This window comes from Dromaius novaehollandiae, chromosome 3, assembly GCF_036370855.1.
Source record: "Dromaius novaehollandiae isolate bDroNov1 chromosome 3, bDroNov1.hap1, whole genome shotgun sequence".
Classification (NCBI taxonomy): domain Eukaryota; kingdom Metazoa; phylum Chordata; class Aves; order Casuariiformes; family Dromaiidae; genus Dromaius; species Dromaius novaehollandiae.
Genome location: NC_088100.1, coordinates 56,555,148 through 56,581,835, shown reverse-complemented (window position 1 = coordinate 56,581,835; position 26,688 = coordinate 56,555,148).

Here is a 26,688-nt window from a genome sequence, read left to right as displayed (position 1 = left end):
TTTATTTCTTTTCTGACATTTGAAAATGAAAGTCACTCCTGTAACAATATCAAAAGCAATCACACAAATCTTCTAGGGCCATGGCCACATCACCACTGAAACAGAAACAGCATTGGGAATGAATAGCCACAGGTAGGAATAAGTCACAGGAAAGCTGAGCTGTCATATGAACTTGACTATGTCTAGATAATATTTGCTGAATTGGCACATGAGATTGAAAATGTTTCATTCAACCAACCACCAAAATCATCTGTTTTGACTACCAGTCAACTAAGTTTGTCTTCTAGTTCAGATAAAAGAACATTGTCTGTTGACACACATAAGGGTAAAGTTCCGAACCCTTCTCATTATACATGGGGAGTTACTGTTGCATGCATTTGTTTGACTTTATAAAAAATATACTTGGAAATAACATACAATGATTTTAAAATATTATTTAAGCTTAAAAATGAATTTAACTCAAGAACCTTTATTAGGGCACCTTGTGCCTCTGTATTAAGTGATACTCTTTGATTACATGACCATGTCTTATTTTTCTTCACTCAGCCACAACCTAATTCCATGTGCAACGTACATTCACAATGAAACAGAATTGAGGGCTGCATGGATAACTATTGAATGGGGCATTTTGTAATTCTGGAGTGCCTTGATTTGACACCTACAAAATATTCTTCTAAATCTCCTCAAAATTAGATAAACAGGGTTGTTCTTTGATTTGACTAACAGATTTCCAGTTGATGCTGTGGCTGTATGGCAGGAATTGGGCAATGTAGTACATGGAGAACCTTTGTGGTTCTACAGCTTTCACACAGGCTCTTATGAACAGTCAGTGCCCAACTAAGTAATGTGGGCAAAATGGTCTCTGAATATAAGGGGAAAAAACACAGCCAGTATAGAAAAGAACAGAATTCCCTTTCTTCTGATGACAATGAGCATCAACTTATATGAAGCTAGTTAAGTGAAACGGGGAGAGATGCTTAACTACATCCAAGCATGTTGAAGAAGCTTTAATTATAATGTAAAATTCTTCTAGTCTTTCTGTTGTTCCACAAACAGAGTGTTGATATATCTACTTAATCTCTGCTTTAAACAGTTCAGGGTTTCTTTTGGATGAGATTTTAGTATAAACAGGTCACCTTATCTTAAGACAATATACTGACATGGTGTCATAGTTACCAGCACTCATAGTCATGGGAAAGCAGCTCATAAGAGAGGCATTCAGAACAGCAGAAGCTTAGTATGGAAGCAGAAAATGCTCAGATACTGACAGCTGGAATATTGATTATGATACAAGAAAAAGACATTTTTGCAGAGAAGGGGTTAATTTCTTGTGTAATTATTCAGTCTCTCAAATTTCTTTGTGGGGAACCTACTTACCATCCCTTCCTCTTCCATGTGCAGGTTGACAACGAAAGCCCTTCCAGCATGTTTGTTGACGTTTAGATGTCATAACTTCACAAGCCTGCCCAGTATCTATTCAGAATATTTACTCTGAATATCTGAGAAGTATCTAATATGTTACTCTCAAGAACTATTCTAAAATAGGTGAAAAATGTCAATTTGTCCAAATCAAGACCATCCCCTAACAGAGTTTAGAGAACTTACCTTGGACAGTAAAGCTTACGGCAGAATGGCCCTCTCCAACACCTTCTTCTCTGTTTTTTGACACTTGATCTTTTATATATGTTTTCCATCCTGCTTTTCATAGACAACTTCATTTCACAAAAGGTTTGGCTTCATTTCACATTCAGGAAATTAGATAATCTCCATCCCAAATTCTGAGCGAGCTGACACATGAAATTATAGACCTGAACTTGTGTTGTATGATTTGAAAATACTGAATATACTAATTCAAGAAAGAGAGGAGGGGGGAATTGCTTATTAAACTAAACTTATTAAGGGCATAACTGATTTCAAATTTAAAAGTAAACACAAAAGAAGTAGGAAATAGAGTATAATGCAATATATGTTCACCTAAGTTAGAGCATACCAGATCAGCCTGATATCTTTAATAATTTTTTTTTTCCCCAGGAACAGGAAGTTCAGAAAAAGTACATAAAGTGGATTTTATTATGTCATTTGGTTATGGGGTTATTTGAGAAATTATTTAATTGAGGAACAATGGAATTTGTACAAGCTTTGTAAAGTGCATATTGGACTGATGGATGGAAAGATAGCTTATCTTTAAAGTGAAGGTATTAGAAATGAAAGAGAGAGGTTCCTAGTGGAATCCTACTCAGGTTTCACTGATTGAGCCAGTTTGCCTTTCTATTTTCATGAGATAGAAAAAAAGAAAGAAGATGTTCCTGGTGGCAGAAAGTTAATGTATTCAATGGAGAGGATTGGCCTGTTGGACAAGAAGACTTGAGATACTGTTGGGCCTGGGCTGAAGTGTTACAAGTACAAAAAATGTAACAGTGCAAAATGAAAGTCATGGACTTTAGGACTTAAAACAAGAACTTCTGCCAGAAGATCTGAGTTTATCAGCTGGAAGTGACAGGGAAAGAGAAAGGCTCTGCTGCACTGGCTAATTGGAGGATAAATATCAGTAAAACTATAAGACACTTCTGATAAGAAAATATTTTTCAAGGAATAGAATTGCTGTCTTCTGTAAACTCTATTAAAATGGTGTGAAGTTTACCTGCGGAGCCTGGACTTCAGATGAAATATCATGCTCTGGGGTGACACAGTCCAAGAAATACTGTTTTTTATATCCCACCAAGACAAGCGTCCAGTGTGATTCTTGATAAAATTTTGCTTTCTTTCACTCTTTACAAAGCTATGATTTCACAGTCAGGCAATCGTTTCAGCGGAAGAAACCATGAGACAGAAGACATTCTGGAAAACATCTCTAAGGCTATATGCAAAGTCCTCTGAAGTCAATGGAAAGATTCTCATTAATTTCAGTGTGCTTTAGTAACAAGATGTAAAAATGCAAAGGTCATTTTAATACATATTTCCTACCTATAAGTATGTGCTTTTGATGGAAATTTAAGAGGGAAAAGGCAGGGAAGGATGAAGATAGTATTTCAGTAGCTGTAATGTAGGCATTCTGATAATCTAACCATGCAGCAAGTTACTGAGCCAGATACACCATTCAGTACTAGTCCAAAAGATTATTAAGTCTCTGGGTAAAATTCATTAACCTTTAAGTACCACTTAACTAAATCCTTCTTTACAAGTGTCTACCTCACTGTGACAGCCTTAAGCTGTTTAAAGTCCTAAGAGGTAGAGCCAGAGAGCCAAAAGCCTAGTATGCCTCTCTCCACTGATAAAATGTATGCTGTATATTTATTGACTTGCAAATTTTGACAATAAAATAAAAACGAAAGTGGATGTCATTACAAGGTTTTGTTGTACTTTTGTTACAATTTGCTGCTCTGCTACAGTGTTTTGCAAACAAAACACTGGTTGCCCTAGCTACCAATTAATATCATACTTCTGATTTATAGAGGAAATGCTTATTTTATTTCTCACAATGGATTTCTATAAGGATATGGATAATTCAAGCAACTGAATTTGTAAAGCTGATAGTTGAGAGTTCTGAAAATCCTGCTTAGGTCAAAAAGATTATTTTGAGTGTAGGAAGTGTGATTCAGCTTCCAAAGAGGGAAATTTCACTTTGAACAAAAGTTCCTTTGACTCAAAATAGACGAAATAATGCAGATTCCCAGAGAAAAGAAAGGTGACTGAAGCCGAAAACCTGAAGACAAAAGGCAGTGAAACAAATTGTAAAACAGAGCAGACCAAAATTAAGGAGATCTTCTAGGATCTTCTTTCAGAGAGGATAGCAATAGTCCCAGTCTGGAATGGCAAACTGTATTGAAGAACTGGGGTCCTAACATCACTTCCAGAAGGTTTCCAAGAAAACAAGGGAAATCAGGGAAGTCTTGCTTCCCTGATATTTGCTAAGAGAACACTACAATATTGGAACACCAAACTAGAAGGACATTTCTGTGTCATTGACACAATCTGAGAAAGTATTCTACTATTTTAGGAAGTAGAGACAAGCAATGTGCAAATTGTTTGCAGTAGATTACCTGTACCCTTGTAATTTGCCAAGTGACTCTCAAACAGATTTGAATAAATAAGGATTTTATTAAAAAGATGAATAAACACACAAATTAGCATAAGCCAAGCTACTACATAAGTTCTGGAAGTTAAGTAAAGAAAGGACTTTTTTTCTATAACGGGAAGCAAGGTCATAACTAAGAGGTGATGACTATGTCTAAATCATCAAAGCACTGGATATTTAAAGCAGGTAATCAAACTGAACCATGGATGAGAAAATTACTTTGCCATCTTAAATCACGAAAATTTACAGAGGAGTCAGATTTTTCCTGTTTAAGATACTTAGTCAATGCTCCAGACAACACAGAATTTGTTCTTTTAACTGAAAGACAAAGAGATCTGTAGGACGCGAGTGTCTGTAGGGCTCCACACTCTATTTTGATCTCAGAAACTTGCAAAACTAAATTGCCCAAACAGACAATAATTATGTCTTTGCACTCCTTCAGAAAGTATAGCAATACTTAAAAAACCCTGCCATTTATCACTCTATCCTCCAATTTTCTATTTTTGCAATTTATTTTGTTCCATTTCTTTTTAATTTCTCCCTTCAGATAATAATACATAATCTTTCCACAGAGATGAGACAGTTAAAACATACACAGCAGCACCTTCTTAACAACACTGCTTTTAACTCCGAAGAATCTGCAGACTAATCAGATGGTTACTGGGATTTACTTTTAGGAAACTAATAAATAAGCAGTTTCTACACCAACAGCCACAGCCTATGCACATAAACAAAATCAGAATTGAAGGTGTCCTTCATTAAAACAGATTTTGCTTTATATCTGGAGGAAAGGCTGACAGTTCAGATTTATTTTGAGGACAAGTAGTGTGGGCAAAATGTTATCTACCAAAGCTCTTACATGTCCGATGTAAGACCAGATACTTGCTTATTTTTTAAATATTTTTGGCGAGAGACACAGTAAAAGCAAACAAATTGTATATAGCCCTTCCCCACTGGCTCCCCCGGCCATTACTGGCCCTTCCAAGGTAAACACATTGCAGCTGGAAAATATGACAGGAGACCTAGGTAATACCAGGATAGGGAAAATAGGAAGGAAAGTGTGGGTGAACTCTCAGAGTCTATGTTCATCTCCTTCTACGTACTATGGTGCTTTAAAGAATAAGGGCCGCAAACAGTTTAAGAGACTTTCTAATAGCTATTAGGAATTGGTCGCCTCATCCCACCATGATACAGGATTGTTTGGGCACAGCACACCATCAAACAGCCACCTTTAAGCTTATCAGTGAGACAGGGATCTGTACAGAGCATTGAGGAGTTGTGCCAGAGCAGCACAACTGACTGTTCAAACAGTTCTTGGACCTTGCCTCTGATTCTGGTAGGAAAAATAGAAAGTCCATAGGGTAGCAACACTGCATTTTGTGTGGACTACAGAAATTGAACAATCACTTTAAAGAGTTCCTACACATTATCTCACAGAGTTTATACTTTGGGTACTGTGGCAAATGCCATCTGACTTTCTGTGCTGGGTCTTAAACTGTGCTTTGGCAAGACACAGCAAAACAAAGTTTTTAAACTTTTTAAAGACATGGCTTTTGGCTTCTGCACAAAGGCAGAAAAGAAGCCAAAGGCATACTGCTTCCAGATTGTGAGTTTCTGTCTAAGCTGGTGACTCAAGGACATTACGTACATGAAGTATCCCTACTGTACCAGAACATCCAGTTTCAAGCAAACCCTTCCTCACAAACCAAGCAACCCCTGCCCTAAACAATGTCCTCCATCCTAGTGTCATTCAGAGGCCAAGAAAACCTGAAATGCAGTGCAATAACACTTGGATCCCAGTCTCACGGCAGCCTGGCCTTGCATTAGGTGTCTCTTATTGGCATATACTATTCCCTGCCTCGATTTTTCACAGCTCCTAGACACCTTGAGACTTAGAAACCGCACCATCAGCTCTTCAGGAGACTGCCTTGCATGTGCACCGTTCACCACGCAACAGAACAATTCGCTCTTAACACTTGTAATGCACGCAGAGCACATTTCTGTCCCACCTCCAAACAGCTCCTCTAAACTCCCCAGGGGCAATTCTCCCCCATGCAAATGCCCTCTGAGCTGCAGGTCTGCTGCATTGCCTTGGGCAGGTTAGCAGGTGTTGTGGTGGGAAGGAAGAACGAGCGACAAATGTTTGGGCACATTCCCCTCTGCCAGGGGCATCTCAAGGTTAGTAGAATATCAACAAAGCTAGGTTTTAATAGAAGGAATAACAGCCTAATTACAGACACTTTACAATTACTTTGTCTTTAGAGGAGATCATCGTCACTTGATAATGCTGGAGAGAAAAAATGGCAGAGGAACACTGACAGAGAGAGAAAATGACAAACAACATACATTTCTTGCTGTAGCACGGCAATAGAGCGGAGCACAGTGACTGTCAGCTTACAGATAGCTATGGTCCGACCCACAAAAAAAATGCTAGTTTTGATGTAGCCACCTTACAGTAGGGTGGTAGAGGTGGGTGTTCAAGTTCTGCTATTCAGGAACGAGGGAGAGCATGTCACCCAGGACCACGATTCAGAGTATGAAGTACACTGTGTAGAGGTACTCACTTTTTATGTCAGTCTGATTTTGCTTTACCTAAATTACTGTGGCTCTCACTGGGCAAAAATTCAGCCAGGTGAAGCAAGGGCCACGAGCAAGCAGCTTCAGCAAGGCAGTGATGTGGCAGAGGCTCCAGGGAAAAGCCAGAGGTCATCAGACACCTGCTGAGGAGACACCTCACTCTGGCAAGGACACCGCCTCTCTGCCCCACAGCGGTGCTTCTGGCAAAGGCTCCTGCTGCAGCTTAGGCCAACCAGGCAGCTCCCCCACACTGCACCGCGCAGGGCCCCTCTGCACCCCCACCGAGCCGCCCCCACTCTGCTAAGACACCTCCCACCAACCCCCAGCAAGGGCTGAAAGGCAAGGCCACATCCTCCCCAAACACTGGGGCACAGTTGTCTATGAGGAACTCCACCAACACCGTCACCTGCACCTGCTGCTTGTTCCCAGTGCCCGTGCTGATAACATTTTACAATGAGTCTCTTGTTATCCCTGACTGGAAGAGGACAAGAACTTGTTCCATGATTTGACTCCAGGTCACCCAGTGTCACGTGGGACCTCAGTGGAGGAGACAAGCCACAAGGCAGTGATTTGGGGAAGCCCAGAACGACTGCACTTGCAAGCCTCTTTTGCCTCCGCCTGCAGCCCTCTGGCCCAAACCTGCCAACAGCCCCAAGAAGCCTGCAGTGCCGTAGGCCTGCATGGCTCCCACAGCAAGGCCATCCTTGGCGCTGCATGGAGCAGGCACCTGTGACGCAGCTGTCCCTCGGTGCCTGTGGAGTCTGCATAGCAAGGACCTTACCTTGGCGGTTGCTCTGGCAGTTCCTCCTGTTTGCAGGTGTGGCTTTGCCACATCTGTAAAATGCCCTTTGGAAGCTGTTTTTGCCTCTCCTTTTGGATGTTGGAAAACCGTGAGGAGGACAGAGAAATTGCATCACGGTTCTCATTCTCCTCACGTTGCCTGTACTACTGTGACTAGCTTTGGCCCCTTGGGAGTTCGTGGAATCACAGAAGGGTTGTGGTTGGAAGGGACCTCTGGAGACCATCTCGTCCAACCGCCCTGCTCAAGCAGGGTCCCCAGGAGCCTGTCGAGGCAGGTTTGGAATAGCTCCAGGCAGGGAGACTCCACAGCCTCTCTGGGCAACCTGTTCCTGTGCTCAGTCAGCCTCACAGTAAAGAAAATGTTACCTTGTTTTCAGACGGAGCTTTCTGGGTTTCAGTTTGTGCCCCTTGCCTCTCATCCTATTGCTGGGCATCCCTGAGAAGAGTCTGGCCCCATGCTCTTTACACCCTGCCTTCAGATACTTACACACAGTGATAAGATCCCCCCTCCATCTTCTCTTCTGCAGGCTGAACAGGCCCTGCTCTTGCAGCCTTTCCGCAGGGTAGACATGCTGCAGGCTCTTCCTCATCTCAGGAGTCCTTTGCTGGACTTGCTGCAGGAGCTGCACTTGTCACTTGTATTGGGGAGCCAAGCATTGGGCACAGTCATCCAGATGTGGCCTTGCCAGGGCTGAGTAGAGGGGGAGCATGACCTGCCTCGACCTGCTGGCAACGCTCTTCCCAGGGCAGCCCAGGATACCATTGGCCTTCTTGGCCGCAAGGGTGCATTGCTGGCTCATGGTCCCCTTGTTGTCTCCTGGGACTCCCAGGTTCTTCTCTTCCAGGCTGCTTTCCAGCAGCTCAGCCCCCAGCCTGTGCTGGGGCATGGGGTTAGGCCTCCCTCGGTGCAGCACTCTGCACTTCCCTTTACTGGATGCCAGGAGGTTGCTCTCTGCGCATCTCTCCAGCCTGTCGAGGTTCCTCGGAATGGCAGCACAGCCCTCGGGTGGATCAGCCTCTCCTGCCCATTCTGTATCCTCAGAAAACTTGATGAGGGTGCACTCTGTCCCTTCATTGTGCTCACTGAGGAAGAAGTTGAACAATCCTGCACCCAGTCCTGACCCACTCTATGGGCCACACTGCTAGCTACCGGCCTCCAGTGAGACTTTGCGCCACGAAGCACCAGCCTCTGAGCTCTGCCATTCAGCTGGGTCTCAGTCCACCTCACTGGCCCCTCACCTAAGCCCACACTTCCTGGGCTTGCCTGGGAGGATGTCATGGGTGACAGTGGCAGAAGCCTTGCAGAAGTCAAGGGAGACTCCATCCACTGCTCTCCCCTCATCCAGGCATCCCGTCAGAGAAGACCATGAGATTCCTTAAGCATGATTTCCCCTTTGGCAATCCATGCTGACTACTGCTGACCACCACCTTCTCCTTCACATGCTCAGAGATGGCATCCAGCAGGAGCTGCTCCATCACCTTTCCAGGGATGGGGGTGAGGCTGTCTGGCCTGTACTTCCCTGGGGCCTCTTCTTGCCCTTGCTGAAGCCTGCGGTCACCTTTGCTTTCTTCCGGTCCTCAGGCACCTCTCCTGAGCTCCATGGCCTTTCCCAGATGAGGCAGAGGGGCCTAGCAATGACGTCCACCAGCTCCCTCAGCCCTCGTGCGTGCATCCCACCAGGGCCCATGGACTTGTGGATGTCAAGTTGGCCTAAACCATCTCTAACCCGACCCTCCTTGGCCAAGGGAACGTCTTCCTTTCTGCAGACTTCCTCCCTGGTCTCCAGGGTGTGTGATTCCTGAGGGCTGGCCTTAGCAGTAAAGACTGAAGCAAAGGCGGCATTCAGTCTTTCTGCCTTCTCTGCATGCTTTGTCACCAGGCCCCCTGCACCATTCAGGAGAAGGGGCCCACCTTTTCCCTGCTCTTCCTCTTGCTACAGATGTATTGCAAGAAGCCCTGCACATGCCTTGCCACTTGCAACTCCAAACGGGCCTTGGCCTTCCTCCTCCCACCCCTGCCTACTCGGACAACGTCCCTATATTCGGCCCTTGTGGCCTGTGCCTTCTTCCACCTTCTCTACACTTTCTTCTTCTCTTTGAGTGCATTCATCCCACTTGCTCTTTCCGGCCATTCTGAGCCCACTTCCACACCAGTAATCCACTGTGGAGTCCATTTTCACAGCGAAGAAGTGCGCTCAGTCTAGACAGTGTCACAATGTTCTCCGTGGGAGCAGGGCATTGGATGTAAGGCCAAGTCATGCTAGGATTTGTAAGCTGCTTTCTTTCAGACTTGATTCTATGTTCTTCACTATTTTGTAAATGTTATGTATATCCTCTCTTATTCTATTCCATCCACTCCTCTTCTCTTTTTCTTCTGCAATTTAGATTACAGGAGCACAGTTTGGAAGAGCAAAGTGACTGGCAAGTGTCTCAGCAGCCAGACGTTTGAAAGCATCAGCTTACCTGTCTTTCAGTGCAGAGCAGTTGTGAAAAACATACTAAGCGTCTACTGCTCTCAGTGCAGGTGTTTACACAGCGTAGCCTGCCTGGAAAGCCCACCATGTGGCATCCCGGTGGTGCCCAAGTGATTGAAAGAGAAGGGTTGGACACTGCAGTCCATGACTCTGAAGAGCTGGGCAAGAGCCCGTGCTGTCAGGTTGAGCTGTTTGTGGTCGGTCCCTTAAAGAGGACATCAAGGGGTGCGGGGAGGCGGGGGAGCCGTGCTAAAACCCCAAAGTCCTGCAATGCAGTCCCATTGCACTGAGCCTGGTGAACAGAAACAATGTTGCCGCTCTGGGGCACAGATGTACTTGGAGGTGCTTCCTTCACCAGGAAAGCTGGCCGGCAAATCCCCAGGTCCGTGTGGCAATGGGGGTGCCTTTTGCCAGTCGTGCCTGGTACCTCTGCAGCGGCTCAGCAGGAAAGGGGCATTGGAAGCAAACCTGAGGCTGGCCTTAGCATGTGGCTCAAAGCCCTCAGCAGTGTTGTGGGGTCAGCAGCAGGAGCATGAGCATGACTTTGTATCCCCGGAAAGCCCTGGCGGCAGGGGGCTCTGAAAACTCCAAGAGCTTGGGCAACAACAGCCTTTGCTCATGTGCCTGCTGAGGTGCCCGGCCAGGGCTGTGGCAAAGGAGGGAGCGATGGCACAGTAGCTTTCGTGTGGTCACATCAAGAGAATGTCCTAGGCTAACAGCCTCCTGGGGGTGTTTCTTCAGCAGGTGCATACAACACTTTTTTTATTTCCAAGGAGAGAAGACACCCCCCCCCCTCACACAGGAGCTGAGCTCCCTTCAGAAGCTCTCCTTGAGTGTACCAGCCAGAACACGTATCCTAGCATCAACTACCTAGCAGAGCAGTTGCTCTTCTCTAAACGATACATGAGCTCAGGAAATTCATCATCATGGCGAAACAGAAAATAAAGCCAAAGGGAAGGAACACGCAAGTACGCCTGTAACTCTAACGAAAACACAGCCAGAGGAAAACCATCTGAATGAAACAAGGCAAAGGAACTGTTTTATTCTTAAGGGTGAACGACAGGCTCTTGGGAGCTGGTTTTCATGTGCTTCGACTACAGACAAGCGCTGTCCTCCCCAGAACCCTCTTCTCCCATGCTTCTTCCACCATCCAGCAGGGAAGGAATTCTGTCTCACTATCTGTAAGAACGTGAGAGGAGAAAGAAAACAAGAAACATGAATCTTCTGTCAGCAATGAAGGACGGGATCGTGGGAGCTGCTTTTCATTTGCTGCAATCACAAGTGCAAGGCACAAGACGCACAGCAATGGGGCAGAGGAAAACATCCTCAGCAAGTCAGGCTAACCACAGTTCCTGCTCTACACTGAAAGCCGCCAGGAGATCGGGCCTTTCGCATGCACCCTGCAACATCACACCCCCCCTCACAGCCACTCTGGAGACTGCCAGCGAGAGGCAGAGCGCTGCCCTGCACCCTATTGTTGCTCACCTCTCTCTTCCCAACTCCTCTCAGCCTGGATGCTCTTTCTACAGGGAACAATATCTCTCAACATGGGAGCTCTCAGCTGAAAGCAGCACAACCAGGCCCCTCGGAGAAGCAGCCCCTTCCTTAATTTTACAGCAGGCACTAGAGACAGGTTTGCTTTCTTGGAAATAAGTCCTCTCAGCAGAAATCCCTCTACTTGCTGCCCCAATTTTGCATCAGAAACTCGTTTCCTAGGGGAAACATCTTGTGACTGTTCCTGTGGCCCAGGCTTTGCCCCATACCTCTCCTTGTCCTGCTGGTGCAGCCACATCTCCACCTCTTGCTGTCTCCATGGGGAGCGAAGAGGGTGATATGTGCAGAAATTCACCTTTCTGGCACTCCCCCTGTAACTCGATTCCCTGCTGCCTAAGCTCTCTGGAAGGCAGCTCTAGAAAGGAAAAGCTACAGGTTGGCGGCTGTTTTGCTTCAAGTCATGACTTGGAACCCTGACAGTTCTCTAGGGAGAAGCAGAGCCAACGAATGGGCAGCAAAGTGACTTGTGTGAAGGAAAAACCTAAACCCCAACTGAAAGAAGACACCAGGTTACCAAGCAGGCCCTCTGATGGGGCCTGATCCCTAGTTCTCGGTGAGGTTTGCAGCACTTTTGGGGGAACGGCTCCTGAAAGCACATTTCCCGCAGCAGGTTGAGGCCAGAGTCTAGAGCAGGTGCTTTCAGCTCACCTTGAAGAAGAAAGAGTTGATGGCAAAGTGCTCTTAGGCAAACTGGGCAAACAGCCGTTAGGCAAGTGCACTAAAGGACATGGAGAGCATAGCTACCAAGCATGTACTCTGGCAGAAGGCAGCTGCGCAGTTGCTTTTGCAAACTCACCCGTCGAGTGGCAAAGGCCCTCTGCAATAGCTGGCGGGACCAGACGGGGTATTGCTTGACCTCGGCCTGCAAGAAACGTGGTCAGGTTACTGAGCCGCCACTTGGCAGCAAGGGCCACGAGCAAGCAGCTTCAGCAAGGCAGTGATGTGGCAGAGGCTCCAGGGAAAAGCCAGAGGTCATCAGACACCTGCTGAGGAGACGCCTCGGTCTGGCAAGGACACCGCCTCTCTGCCCCACAGCGGTGCTTCTGGCAAAGGCTCCTGCTGCAGCCTTGGCCAGCCAGGCAGCTCCCCCACACTGCGCCACGCAGGGCCCCTCTGCACCCCCACCGAGCCACCCCCGCTCTGCTAAGACACCTCCCACCAACCCCCAGCAAGTGCCAGCGGAAAGGGAGCCACTGCTTACATCCGCCAAAATCAGCCTCCTCACGCTCTCGCCACTCGCCCCCTAGGCAAGAGAACAAAGAGCCAAGGTGAGCAGCTCGTCCCAGGGGCTGTTTCCAAAAGCCACATCGCTCTCTTGGCAGAGTGGAAACCCTGGCGACACTTACAGGATTCGAGAAGCTGATGGCCTCCATGAGGAATCCAAGGGAGGGCAGTCAGGTGACGCACAGCCCCTGGTCTCCTCGGCTTTGCAGGGCAGGGACAAAGGAAGAGCTCTGTCACACCCAGCCCTCTCTGCTGCCTCCCCTGCTACTAGCCCAGTGCCGCCATGCCGCCCCGACTCAGCAGAGCTTCCCACAGCGCTGGCTGGCAGCACCGCTCTGGAAGGCCCCCCTGTCACTGGGCCTGCTGTCCAGAGGCCTCTTCCGCACACAAACACAGAGAGGCAGCTCAGGCTCCCAGTCTGTTCCAGCAAGGAGCTGTGGCTCCATGGGGTTGGAGCTCATTTGCAGGCATGAGGCTAACCACCTCACACTGCTCTGCCCAGCAGCTACGCCCTGCGGTGGGGGTCCCTTTCCCCTAGCTCCACAGCTGCATTTCTGGGGGCAGCTCCACCTGCAGTGCTCCACTGCCTCCCACCTTGATGATGCAGCCACACCCAATTCGCTGGTAGGGCTCACCTGAGCATGGCCTGCAGCCAGCGCTCCTTCCCCTCCTGCGACCTGCAGAGCAAAGGAGAAACAGCCTCATACCCTGCTGCTACTCATCCTTTGGACACACACACAGGCCCCCAAACACATCTCGCCTGCTTGGCACCACTCCAGGGGGATGTACTCCACCAAAGCCCCCTGCCCTGTGTCCCCCAGCAGTGTCCCTCAGCTGAGCGGGACGTGGAGGGTGCAGGTGGCTTGTGCACCCCTGGATGTGCCTAGGCTGGGGGGTGCCGTTTCTGCCCCAGCTCTCCCTGACCGAGGGCCTGCTCTGAAACCAAAGCGGGGCCTCTGCTTTCTATGGGCCCCCCCCCCACAGCTTGACCAGAGCCCCAGCAAGCCTGCAGAGGACTGAAGGCGGGACCTGGCCCCACCACTCACCAGAAAGTGACTGCACAGACACGGGTGGGCCACACGAGGATCAGGGTATTCTGCCTGCAGAGGCTGAATACCTCCTCCTCCTTCCTTTGCTCTTCCCGCTCGCTCACTGCCTCATCCTCACGCACACCACCCAGAGCTGGCTGAGGCGCACATGGTGCTTCAGCCAGAAGGTGGAGCGGCATCTGCCAGGAGCAAGAGCAGGGAGTGCCTTGGAGGCTGCCGGTCGTGGGAGGCTGCCGCAGCAGTGCTCCAGGGTAGAGTCATGGCCCGGGGGCAGAGCCTTGGGGTGGCCCCCGTGAGCCCCAGGCAGGAGAAAGGAAGCTCAGTCCCCAGGAGCCCCATTGCCAAAGTGGCTGCTGGGCAGTGAGACCAGCAGACGCTTTGTCAGGCACTGCGCATCAGTGCCCGGGGGCCGGTGGCAGAGGCGGTGGTAGAGAGGAGGCACGGTGGTGGTGGCTCTTCTTACTTGAAGTTGGCCAGAGCGATGGTGTCCGGGAAGAGCAGCAGGTGCCTCTCCTTGGTCCACCCATGCCGGGTCACCCACACGCGGTCGCAGAGGAGGAGCTCGGGGCTCCTGCGCGACACGCAGGTGCTCAGCAGCTGCAGGGGCTGAGAGGCTTTCCTGCCCAAGAGCCCGTGGCGGGCACCAGGCGCCCCGGGCTCTGGCTGCGTGCCGGGAGCAGAGCTGGTATGGCCCCTCCCGCCGCAGCAGTTTGCCTGTCCCGTGCTGTCACAGGCAGGCACGTGAGGCCAACGTCCGGGTGCCAGGCAGTGCCACGAGGCTGGGAGCCTGCATCTCCACACACCGGCACAGCACCGAACTGGGGGACAGAGGCTGGTGGCCGTGGCCGAGGTCACAGCGGGTGCCACCACAGCACATTGTGATGCGGTGGCTGGATCAGGGGGCAGCTCCGGGGGAGCACAGGCAGCAGCTCCGGGTGGAAAGGGGAGTCTCCCCAGCCGCGCGGCACCTCCAGCACCTCCAGACTTCCTCGTTGGCGGTGTGGGAGCGTGGCTGGTGGGGCTGGGACACCACTTCTGGCTCATGCCATGCCCCCTGGCTCACCAGCGCCCAGCACCAGGTCCTGCCACCGAGGGGGTCTCCAAGATGCCCTTGGAGACTAGGAGCTGCCTTTCTGTGTCCTGCTGGTGGCTGGGGGGAGGCAAATGCCCCCTGGCACAAGGCACGAGATGGGCTTCGTGTCCAAGCATTGCCTGGCTCCAGCAGCTGGGTCGGTGTCAGTGAACCCCTCCCCCCCCCAAACACCTCCCCGCACTGCTGCAAAACCCCTGGTGGCCTTGGCAGGCTTGGGAACGCTTCCGAGCAGGAAGAGGTGGCTGTCTGAAAGGCCTCCCTAACACCCCTCTAGATCCTGGCATACTCTGGGTATGTCCCCAATTGCCGTCGCACTGCCGCAAGGCCCTGGCACCCCCGAGCACAGTTGGCTGCTCCCAAGCCCTCTTGGCCTGGATGCTCTTGCTGCAGGGCAGACCATTTCCCAGCACTGTCCTTTGGAGTGGAAAGCGGCACGGCCACTGCAGACGCAGAAGCCCTGTCCCTAGCACTGCGCTTTTAGGCTTTCTGTGAGGAGAAGGTCCCCAACACTTCTGCCTTCATTTTGCAGCAGCAGATTGCTTGCATCCAGGGGACACCAGCGCTGGTGGCCCGGACTTTGCCTCCTACCTCTCCTTGGCCTACTCACATGGCCACATCTCCTCCAGCTGCTGGTTGGTTGCTCCCTGTACATCTGTGCTCCAGCTATGTTGAAAGCAGGCAGTTTTCTTCCAGCTGGCTGTCTCCTCCTGGAGACACAATGGGCTGTGCGCAGGGAATCCGGGCTGCGGCGCACACCAGCTTATCACCATTAGTCAGTGGCAAGGGGAAGGGACCCTGATGGGGCATTGCTTGCCCTCAGCCTGCAAGAAACGTGTTCAGGTTACCGAGCCGCCACTGATAGATGCACTTGCTTTATCTAAATTATTATAACTTTTAGCAAGCAAAGCCCCTGCCTGGTGAAAGGAACAGATAGAGGCAACACGAATAAAACTCTTCTAAAAGTCTTTTTTTTTTTTTTTTTTTTTTTTTACTCTATAAAATAGCTTTTCTAAAATGTGCAAGATAAACAAAAAAATCCTGGGTTGTTTGCTGTAGTAGAAGGGTTTATTTTATATGTTTGGGACAGGCAGAATAACTCATTCATGGTTTTACTTTTTGTGGATCAGCCAGCTATCCTATGCTTGAGCCAATAAAAACTTTGCTCACTTGTCCTAGAAAGGCAGCAAAATCAATACGAAGAGGCATTCAAAACAAGACCCTAATAAAAGTAGGATGCTTAGTTTCTTGGAAATTGTATTCAACAGTTATTTGAACATGAAGTTAATAAAGATGCACAAATTCATACCTGCATTTTAACTGACAACCTCAGCATTTTTCAACATTTCACCCAACATGGATTGCAATTGTATGTCTTCTGATAGATGTAGATGTAGCCATGAGGAATATTGCTAGGATTAAGATTAGAAAAAAGCCTTACTGATTAGTTTATGAATCAAAAATATATATTTCACATTTTATAGTCAAGAAATCTACCACAGCATTCAGAAATCATCTCTCAGTTTATTGTTGATTTTTTTCCAGCTGCACCAGCTCCAAATAGCCATCAAAGTAAGATCACCATTACATGTTAAATCAGTGTGGCTTAAGAAAGCAATTCCCTAAACCTCCTGTGGTTGTTTTCTAGCCACCTCACTTTACAAGAGTTTGATGAAAAATATATTGCACTAGCTTGTCACTAGTCCTGGTTCTAACAGTTACAGGATTAGCACATCTAAAGCTTTGAGGGTTGGTGGTGGTAGTGGTGGTGGTGGGTATTCAGTATCCTAAGAAACCCTTGAACAATTTACCTGTTAGGGTAATAGTCTGACACTTTAAGGACACATTCAAGGTGTCACCTCTTTTTTACCAATATCGACATCAATCTAGGTTTTTCCCATTGATATCTCCTATTTTTACTATAAGATATTACATACAACTGCTTTAGTTACCTTTCTGAAGGTCATCTCTTTCCCCTCTGCCAAGTGTTTCTTTTGTACTGGCTATCTATGTTTCTAGTCTCTGGGTAGCAGCTCCTCCAATTAGGCAATTTCCTGTCTGTATTTTGGAGTTTTGGAGGGGAGGTTTTGTTTGTTTGGGTTTTTTTTTCGCAAATGGCAGTGCCAGATATAGTTGAAATACAGACTTTTGGGATGCAGCGTTGGATCTTGCTGCTTCTCACATGGCCTCTCACTGGAAAGCATCTTCTTTCCTTCGGATGCACAGCCTGAACCGCATGAACGCTAGTCACATAACGTCTCTTCAGACGGACATCTGCCTCTCCAAGTCTCCTTTGCAATTTCCCAGACCCTGAGGCATGGAGTTCTCATCTCCATTTCTTAAAAGATCAGCTCCTAGTTAAAGGAACTGGACTCATTTCAAAATTAGCCTGGAAAATTTCATGGCTGGAAAACATGAGCTATATACCCCTTCATAAACATTAACATATAAATGCACTTTGGAATTAGCTGCAGTTTAATACTTGTGCATTGTATCAGAGGGGTGAAAGGCATCTGTGACCCAAAAGGAACTTCAAAGTATTTTGAAAAGCTGATAGAAACAGATATGATTAGATCCCAACATCAAAAATTCTATCTGGAATCCTTGAAAGTCCCTTAAAGTATGAAACACCCTTCAATCCCTCTAAAAGGCTATTTTTTTGCACCTCATCATTTCAGCAGTTTTGAAATACTGCTTCAACTGTTGGCTAGAGCATCATCTAACTCCCTTTTTCTTAGGTTAATATATCTGAAGTATGCCAACAGTGCTTCAGAAACACAGAGCATCTTACTTATCTGCTGTGAGAAATTGCACCATTCTTCTGAGTAAATATACACCCTAGATGATGTCTTTGTTGTACAGCTGTTTGAAAAATTGGATATCTGTCTTGTGAATTTCGAACAGGTTTTGTTCCAGTCAGAATGGAGAATCAAGTTCCTTCCCTCTCGTGTTTTCAAAATTTATCTAATAAGATATATCAAAGCTGAAACTAAATATTTCAGTAAGGTAAAAGTGAAATGTCTTGATGATTTCGTGTGTGTGCTCTTTATCTTCACATTTCATTTCTGCCTTTGGATCCATAAATATAAGATGACAAAAGGAGTATTATGAACATTGTCCTAGTCAGCATTATCAACATCTAATTAGTGCAGAATCTTTCCAGGAACACAACACACACAAAGTATTCATGCTTATGAATACTTCAAGAAAATGTAAAGTTTTCTGTCGTGTCCAGACTATACTCACTCCAAATTTTCAGGGTGAATTCTCTCTGTTTAAAGTAGTGATAAGTAACAAAGGATTTCATTCTGCTTTGTAAAGTGGGGGACGGATTTTTACTGTCTGCCATTTTACATCAGTGTAATTCAGTGAATTGCCTTAGAGTTACTCCTGATTTACATGCCTGCAAGCAAGAGAAGAATCAAGTTTAACAGGTTCATTCTTTATAATTCTTTAACATTAAAAATTAAGCAGCCCTTAAAGGTCTTGAATGATGATTCAGTTCAGGAAGGACATCCTATGCACACTGTTCACTTGAGCTTTCCTGGTTTTTAACTGTGTTGCCCCAACCTGTTTCCTGAAGTGATGATAGCTCATGACAGCCTCATGCAGCCACTTGCCATTATTTCAAAACACGCACAGAGATAAAATTATCCTATTTGAACTACTTTATTTTATCATATTCTGTCTTCAGTCCCACCTCAAGACTGCCATCTTTGTTCCCTGTTAAGAAACAGTCATAATTAGGAATTAATTCTGAACAAACTGGAGATATTTGGAAATAGATGTCTAAATAAAGAATGTAATAATGAAAGGAAGAGACATGAATCTGAGTATGGTTGGAAATAAATATATTACAGTAATAGAATTTGAAAGCAGCTGTATGTATATGGCAAGAGAAATTAAAGATGGTCACTAGAATATAGATATTGGTGCCATATTGAGAAAAAAGATATTTATTTACTCTGGGAAAAATAAACATGGATAAAGCATACTGATATTTAAACCAGAGACAGAGGTCCTGAAGAGAAATAATTCATCTGAAGTAAAAGAGGCAGTAAATATGACTGGATGCCATAGGTACGAAGATCCTTTAGCATCTTTACCAAAAATTACCAAAAGAATTTTAGTGTCTTCCCTTGACAAGTCTCGTAATTGCTTCATTTATGCTTCGACATGAACCTTACATATAGCTAATATTCAGGTTTAGCTAACCATACTACTTCTGAAAAACACTGGACTCTTCTAAGATGTTTCTGCTGAGTTTATTCTTTCTCTCCTTTGTCTCTCTCTCTGTCTACTTTTTCTAACTTACTCAATCTTCTGGAAAAAATTAAGATACAATACTGACTTGGCTTCTGAAAAAGGAGATCCCATAGATTTCATGTCTAGGTGACTCCAACTGAAGAGTATCAGGCAGTTGCTTGCCCAAAAGAGCTGTTGCAGAAAACGAAATACTGGATATAGATTATGACAGTTATGAAAAATATTGATATATCATATGCAAAAAAGGAGTATAAATTAACATCTGCCTGTCAAGAAGATGACAGATATCTGTTATAAATACCTATACAGTCTTTTCTTTCAGACTCAGCAACCTGCTCAAATGTCATTCAATTAAAAAGAAAAAAAAATTAACTGACAAATGACAGGCTTTGTCATATACCCAATCATATGTCATAAAATTTGTCAGCAAGGTGTGTTCAGACACAAAGATAAAGGGAGACAGATGATTAAAGATGTTTGACTCATTTGCTTGAAGTTTTAAACTAAATACCAGAAGTGGGGTCAGGAAGAAACTCTCTCCCAAATGAGACTAGTGAGGACAGCTGGAGTCTTTGCTTCCCTCTGTAGAACAAGGTTTGGTCTACTCTCTGGCATCAGCTGAACATTTTCACCCGATTTTCATTGTTCCTACTGATGCCTTTGAACTGTCCTTCACTCTCTCTGTGATATACTGTACTTCTTAAGATTTTTTTTTTCAGTCTTTTACCCTAAGGATCTTAAGTTTCCTATGGGACACAGAGCAATGTTTTGGTATAAGGTTGTGAGCAGAGTGAAGGTTCTCCTGACCTTTCCGGGCTGAACATCTTCAACAATAGGAGTTAAACTCGGTGGTCCAAATGGTCCCTTCCACTCCTCAGTTCCAAAATATTAAGAACAGTATCTTTCCAGGGCCTGCTGTACTTTATAGGCAGACCTGTGCTTTACAAAGCTAGTAGCTTTAGTCTTAACTTCAGTAATGCTTTTCATTAGTTGCACAATCCCTTTTTCTTCTCCCTTTTACTACCATTGAATTGCAAAACTATCAATACAGAGGTTTCAAAAATATGTTTAGAAGTTATATAATTACTATTACTACATTTTTTTTCTTTGTTGATGACAAACAAGGCCACAGAATGTACAGAGGCTTCTCAGTGCTGTATGCCCTTAAATATAAAAAAGACAATGTGAATCCCAAAGGGCTCACAAACTATAAGTAGAATAAGATGGATGCTTTCCACAGCTCATTCAGTCAAGCTTAGACTGTGTATACACTGTGCTTTAAAAACTGACATAAAGACTTTATATATAGACTTCCATGCAATGATTTTTCATTGCTTAGACAGATGTCATCTTTTTTGAACTGCTTATTTCTGCCCTGTATCATTTTTTCTGCACTGTTTTAAAAAAAAGAGTCTATAGTATCCAGTACAAAGCAAAATAATGAAAATAAAATTGAGATCTATTTCTATATTGTTTCTTTCCTGTATGCTACTGCGTTGCTAATCTGAGCTTTTCAGGATTTCTTTACTATGCCAACTCCAAGCACATTTGACTGAGCCCAAAGCCCCATGAAGTCAGCTAAGAGAATCTCACTGATTTCAGGATCTTTGCATCTGCTTCCTTGCGTTAGGAAATGAACTGGAATGCTCAGTCTTCTAAAATGGGTCAGCATTCATCCTGGATTGACTTGTTCAGTTTTTTTTTTAATGTATTCTCAACCCAGAATTCTAAAACACTTTTTTTCTCCTCAAAAACTGAACAAATTCCAGCCCCCAAGTACCTAAGAAATCAAAGTATTGGGAAGAATTTAGTAGGAAGATGCACATCCAGTGTTTGGATAAAATCCATATTATGTACAATATCCTAATATATGGACTTTTCTAGACACAATCCAACCTAACACCCATGTCAAAACATCAAAAAGAGTAAGTAGCAAGGATGGTGAGAAAAGGAAAAGGAAGAAAGAGATGACCTCTCACTCAGATTCCTGCAGTGCTGTAGTATAGTCTGGTTCTTCTCCTTGGCAAAACTGATATAAATTTCTCAAAAGGATATTCATGCTATTCAAAAAGAGTTTCAATATCCAGGTAGGAATATAATTTACAGCCTTTTTTCATCTATCAGTTAAAAAGTAAGGTATCTATCTGCTTCATCAACACATGCAATTTCATCCCCAGAAAACTGAGATATCTTTATGGAAATCATTTCCTGTCACATAAAGTGGACAGAAGCAGCTGCAATTTTCCAGCAGAATTCTAGGCCATCAAAATCTGTGGAATTTGACAAAATTTTGACACAGAGGAAGTGAGCTTCTGCTAACAGCTTGTGTGCATCTCTGAAGGTTCTCTGGCTCAGTAGCAGACAGCTTGATGGGGAATAAGCATTTGCGGGTTTACAACTCTTCCCATCCACTGAGTCCTCAACAGTTCACCTGCCAGGCTTCAAAAACACCGAGCATTTCCAGGTTTTCCAACTACTTCAGTTTGGCAAGGCATTATGTAGATAAATCGAGTAAGTTGATTTCAGACTGTAAAAAGCTACAAGGCTGAGTGCAGTGAATCTGAAAACTCCAGCCCAGGCAAAATGCCATGACCTTTCATGTGGCAGATTAGTCATGGTCATGCCATGAGCAACTGTTGTCTGAGTGTAATTGTTGTTGCTGTTTTCTAAGTCATCACCAATAAGCAACTTCTCATTATAGGCAAAGTAGATACAGGCAAAGAAGAGCAGAAAGACATAGATGAGCAGCATTGGCTGAACTTTGGAAAACAGATCAACTGCTTCTGCTGCTGCCAAAGGAAGGATGGTGGGGAAAGTGTCCTTACTCTCCCCATTTCCCAGTAGTGTCTGATGAAACAAGCGCCCCTCCCCTCCAGCTCTTAACAATTAGAAAAAAATGATGGTGTAGGCTGTGGACAAGCCAACCGGATTATCAAATTACATCTACAGTAATGACAGGGAAACAAAAAGGTCTGCAGAACATATATATCTCACAACCCCAGCTCACTGAGGGCCACAAATGGTTACCACCAGCCTAGGACAAATTCAAGAGCAAAATCCCCAGTTCTAATATGTCCCAAGGGGTGAGTAGAAGACAATAAGATCAATCTTATTGTCTGAGTAGTAGTGGATTTGTTGACTGAAATCGCCAGACAGTCCCAGGAAGGGGTTCACACCCTGTGCTTCAGAGGAAAGCATCCTCCCAATACTTTTAGTTAAAGGTGAGGGCTTGATCACCTTCTTATGGTTTTTCCTTGACTGATTTTATAGCTAAATTAAGAGCTCCTCTGATTTTCTATAAGCATTGAACGGATTATGCCAAGTGTAGTGGTCCCTTTTAATTCTTGCCAGATGAGTAATGGGATGCTCAGATTCTCAGGTTGGGTATGCTCATGAGACTCCATTGAGAGTTAGAGTCAGTCAAACCTGGTACTTAGGGTGTCTCCAGACACCGCAATTCACAAAGCTTCCTCTGGGACCCATCCAAGGGAAAAAAAACCCACTATATAGAGTTCACAGACTACAGAGGTGCTAGTTGTTGTTTCTGGACATATGTTTGAATATGAAGCTTATAAACCTCAATTATAACTTATCTTCTGGTCATCTCTCAACCAATCTGCGCCCTCTCCAGTGATAGCCACTTTTCTTTCTCTTGTAGGATGACTAAGCCATCCTTCCAAGTTTTCCAGCTTACCCGTAAATCGAAAATGAGTATTTACACAGCACAAGCAGATCTAGCTGAGAGAAAGATTTCACTGCTCACAACTTTCTAAAACATACTCTCAAAGTTAGCATACAAATGTTAAACTAGAAGAATGTTTTGGGCAACTTTGAATTCTTATTGAACAACTATATTTAAAACCTCTTTTAGTAAAAAGTAGCACAGCAGTGCCTACTTTTAGAGCTTTTCTTGAAAAAGCTTCTGTCAAATGCAATGGCTCTTAAAATTAAGCAGTATGTTATGAAAGGCAGTATACTGGGCTACATACTCATTAGTGAAGAAGATGGCAAAAGAACTCTTCTTAGGGCACTATAAAGGGTGGAATGCATGCATAGTCATCTACATCTGAGCTAGTCACTTCAGGCTCTCTTTATTGTCGATGGAGAAAAGTAGACACTGCTGGGACATGATTCACCTGTCACTGAAGTTTGTGGCTAAAATAGGTTGAATGAGTCATACCTTAAAAGTGCCTATGTCTATTGACTCTAAAGGTACCTGAGGTGATTAACTCAGAGATAAGCTTCTATGCTGTACATAATGAAGTTAGATGGGCTGAGGCTCACTTGGTTGTTTGTATGAAGAGGATGAATTAAACTGAAAATTAGCTTTTCTGTTCCTTTCTTCTTAAAGCCAAGCTCTCCTGCCAGACATTTTGACAGTGAAATAAAGTTTCTGTAGCTGTGGCACGAGTATCACTGTGCTCTCTGTAGCAGGAGAGGGAAGGGAAGAAAGGCAGAGTTTTATGGCTGTTCCCTTTTCCATGAAAAGTTGGCTGTGTGCTTTGCCTCCTATTGCTCAGCCCAGTGCTCATGAATCAGCATCCTCAAGTAACACCTGGCACAGAGGTGTCACCCTGCTGTACGTGTCCTGCTTATTGCTGTACTCTTGTTCTGTTGCTGCCAGTGGCAAATGGTGTTTGCCTATCCAGGACACTGTTGCTTTTTTTCATGTGAGAACAGTGTCTTGCAGTAGATATTTCAGATCAAATGTTTGCTAAGGATCTCAGATTGCTTTTTACTTCTAAGGCTAGACATTTCAGTGGGCTGCAAGTAGGTTAGAAGTCTAATCCCCACTTACTATCATGGCTGTAAATGGGAGCGGAGCAGTTAGTCTTGTGGTGTCCTTTGAAAAATCTCAGACTGAACAGACAACAGATGAATGAGGAAAGGTGGATAGTGTACAGTAAAAATCAGGAAAGAATTAAGGTTTCCTGTAAATTTGTCTCTCCCTTGACTTAGCATTCCCTTGCAGAGGAAACCTAAATTTTAAAAGTTTTGTTAAGGACACATTAACAGGGCATATATTTCCTGCTAGGCTTTTAGACTAAAGTAATTAATAAGACGAAGGAACATTTGTGCAAGTACTGGTCTTAAAAAGTTTTTCTTTGAAATGTTAGTACACTCAGTATGATGTTTTGCTGCAGTATTCTCACTAGTTTAGTTTCAAAGTTCATTAAGATATCATAAAATACCCCTTGACTACGCTTTGAATCAGATCTTCATTATATTGATGTGACAGTAGTAATTACAGCTGATTTGCTAACTCATAATAACAAAAAGTAGGATACATTTTTTCCATTGTGCTAAAGAAAATCTCACCAGCTTTACACTAAATGAAGATTTTCCTGATGCAGCCAAGTACCCCAAAGGAATTTCTCCTTAGTATACATTTTTTGTATACTTCAAAGCAGAATAGGCAATCCAGCCTTTAAACTATTCTGTTTACAGATAGGCTGACTCTGCTTTATGTTAAAATCATGTTACATTTCTAGACCCTCTTTCAGACCCACTTACACTATGAGAAAAGTAAGGCCTTAAAGTAAACAAAGAATTATACACAGATTTTATGAACATATTGATCTACAGATTTTTCAGTATTAATGTTCTATGCATTGTCTGCAAATTCTTTTGTTAACTATTGATATGTGATACTTGCAGTTCATGTTGTAATAGTGATATGTGGCTGATCACCTACACAGGCTTGTCTGCTCTGTGTCCCTCTCCTGTTAAACATAATGGAGTTAGGAAAAGGATAGGGAGAAGCACTGGGTACTTCACATACTGAAGTACTCCCAGTAAAGAACACAGGCAGTTATTTATCTTTTTCTTTCTGTATATGAATATGTTTGGAACTGCGAAGAGCATTATACCTAGTGGGGTAATGTTTTTTTGCTCCACTATTGAAAATACAGAGCGGACAAATGAATCGTCCATCATTCATGCAAAGGTCCCTTCCAACCTCAACTATTCTGTGATTCTGTGACTACATCTGAACCACACAAATATTCTCAGAAAACAAATAAAAGGGAAGCACAGATGAGACTCAAATGCATTTATTTATTTATTTATTTGCATTTAAGTAAATACTTTCAGAATTTGTCTTTGGATGTGGCATGTGTCCAGTTTTACAGTACAAATAAATGAACAACTACTGTTGAACTCAAAAATAGGGCTAAATCAAATAATGTAGCTGATAGGAAAAGCAAAAATAGCCATTGAGAGAGCACATATAACTCTTTGGCCAAATAAACCCTTCTCTGCTGTTGCTCCCAAAATTAAAGATTCTGTGCTGCAAAAATACATTCAATAGTTTTGGCTGACTGGGAAAGAAAGAAGTGCTGTGGCAGTCAGGAAAATCCCAGCACCAGCTTGTAGTCCCCTGGGGAGTTTTAATGATTCTCAGCCTGAGCTGGTGGAAGAAGAGGACAGGGCGACTGCGCACACGGGAAGGGGGAATCGGCTAATGCGCTCTCCTCACTGTGAATGTCTGTCCTGTAGAAGCTGAGCAGTGATGAAGCTGAGCTCACTTCAGAGCCTGAGATTCAGTGTCACCACAGAAAAATGTGAGGGGGAGTGAGCTATCATCTGTTGCTTGCTTGTGGTAGCAACAGACTTCATCAATTCTTCCTAGAAGTTCTTGCTCCCTTGTAATGTTATTCCTAGGCCATTTCATAATGATTTCGCAACAGAATTGCAAACACATTGAAGTATCATTTCAATGGGAGTTAAGTACCTACAGTTGAAAATCTTCTATATGCCTATCCACAAGCTTTACTGCCTAAATACCTTAACAAAAAAACAGATCTTTCATAGCTACTTACAAAAACAAACAAACAAACAAAAAACCAGCATATCCAAATGCCGTATTCTTCTCTTATTTATGCTATATGCCAAAGTCAGAGCACAGGAAGCAGAAGTGATCAAGCCCACAGTCTTTCACCAAATGTTCTCTCCCTAACAGGGATTATTCCCAATGATGGTTCAAAAGGATTGTGTTCAAAAGGTTTCTTTTTTCCTCCCTTTTCCTTCCTTGGGTTTTCCTTCTTTTCAAAATCTAATGAGTTCCAACAAGAACTGGAAAATGTTTTTAAACTGAAAGGATCAAAATGATTATAGAAATATTTTTTCCTTTATTTTTGGTAGTGTTTTTAGTAAGTTTTTAGTTTTTAGCAGAAATAATAATAAATATATTTTCAATTTTTAAAAGTATCTAAACTGATGAAAACACTGAAAAATGATTATTGCATAAGTATCAAACTGTGGAAAGTGGTAGTAATTTTGAAAAGGGCATAATTTATTTTATCTTTTATTTATTTAATTTGTTTTTTTTCTGAATGTGTTTTTTTTTAATGTTTCAGTCAGGTTTATGTGTTTCCCCAGGGGTGTGATAATGCAACTGAGAGAGAATTCTGCTATTTATTTTCTGTCATTTGGCATCTGGATGGGTGTTTTTCTTTTTCCAGTCATTTAGACTGATCTTGTGCAGTAGTGCCATGAGAACAGAAACTGAAATAGTTGTACCTGGAATTAATATTAAGGCATCTCAATATTACTCTAAAATTTGTCATATTCTAGACA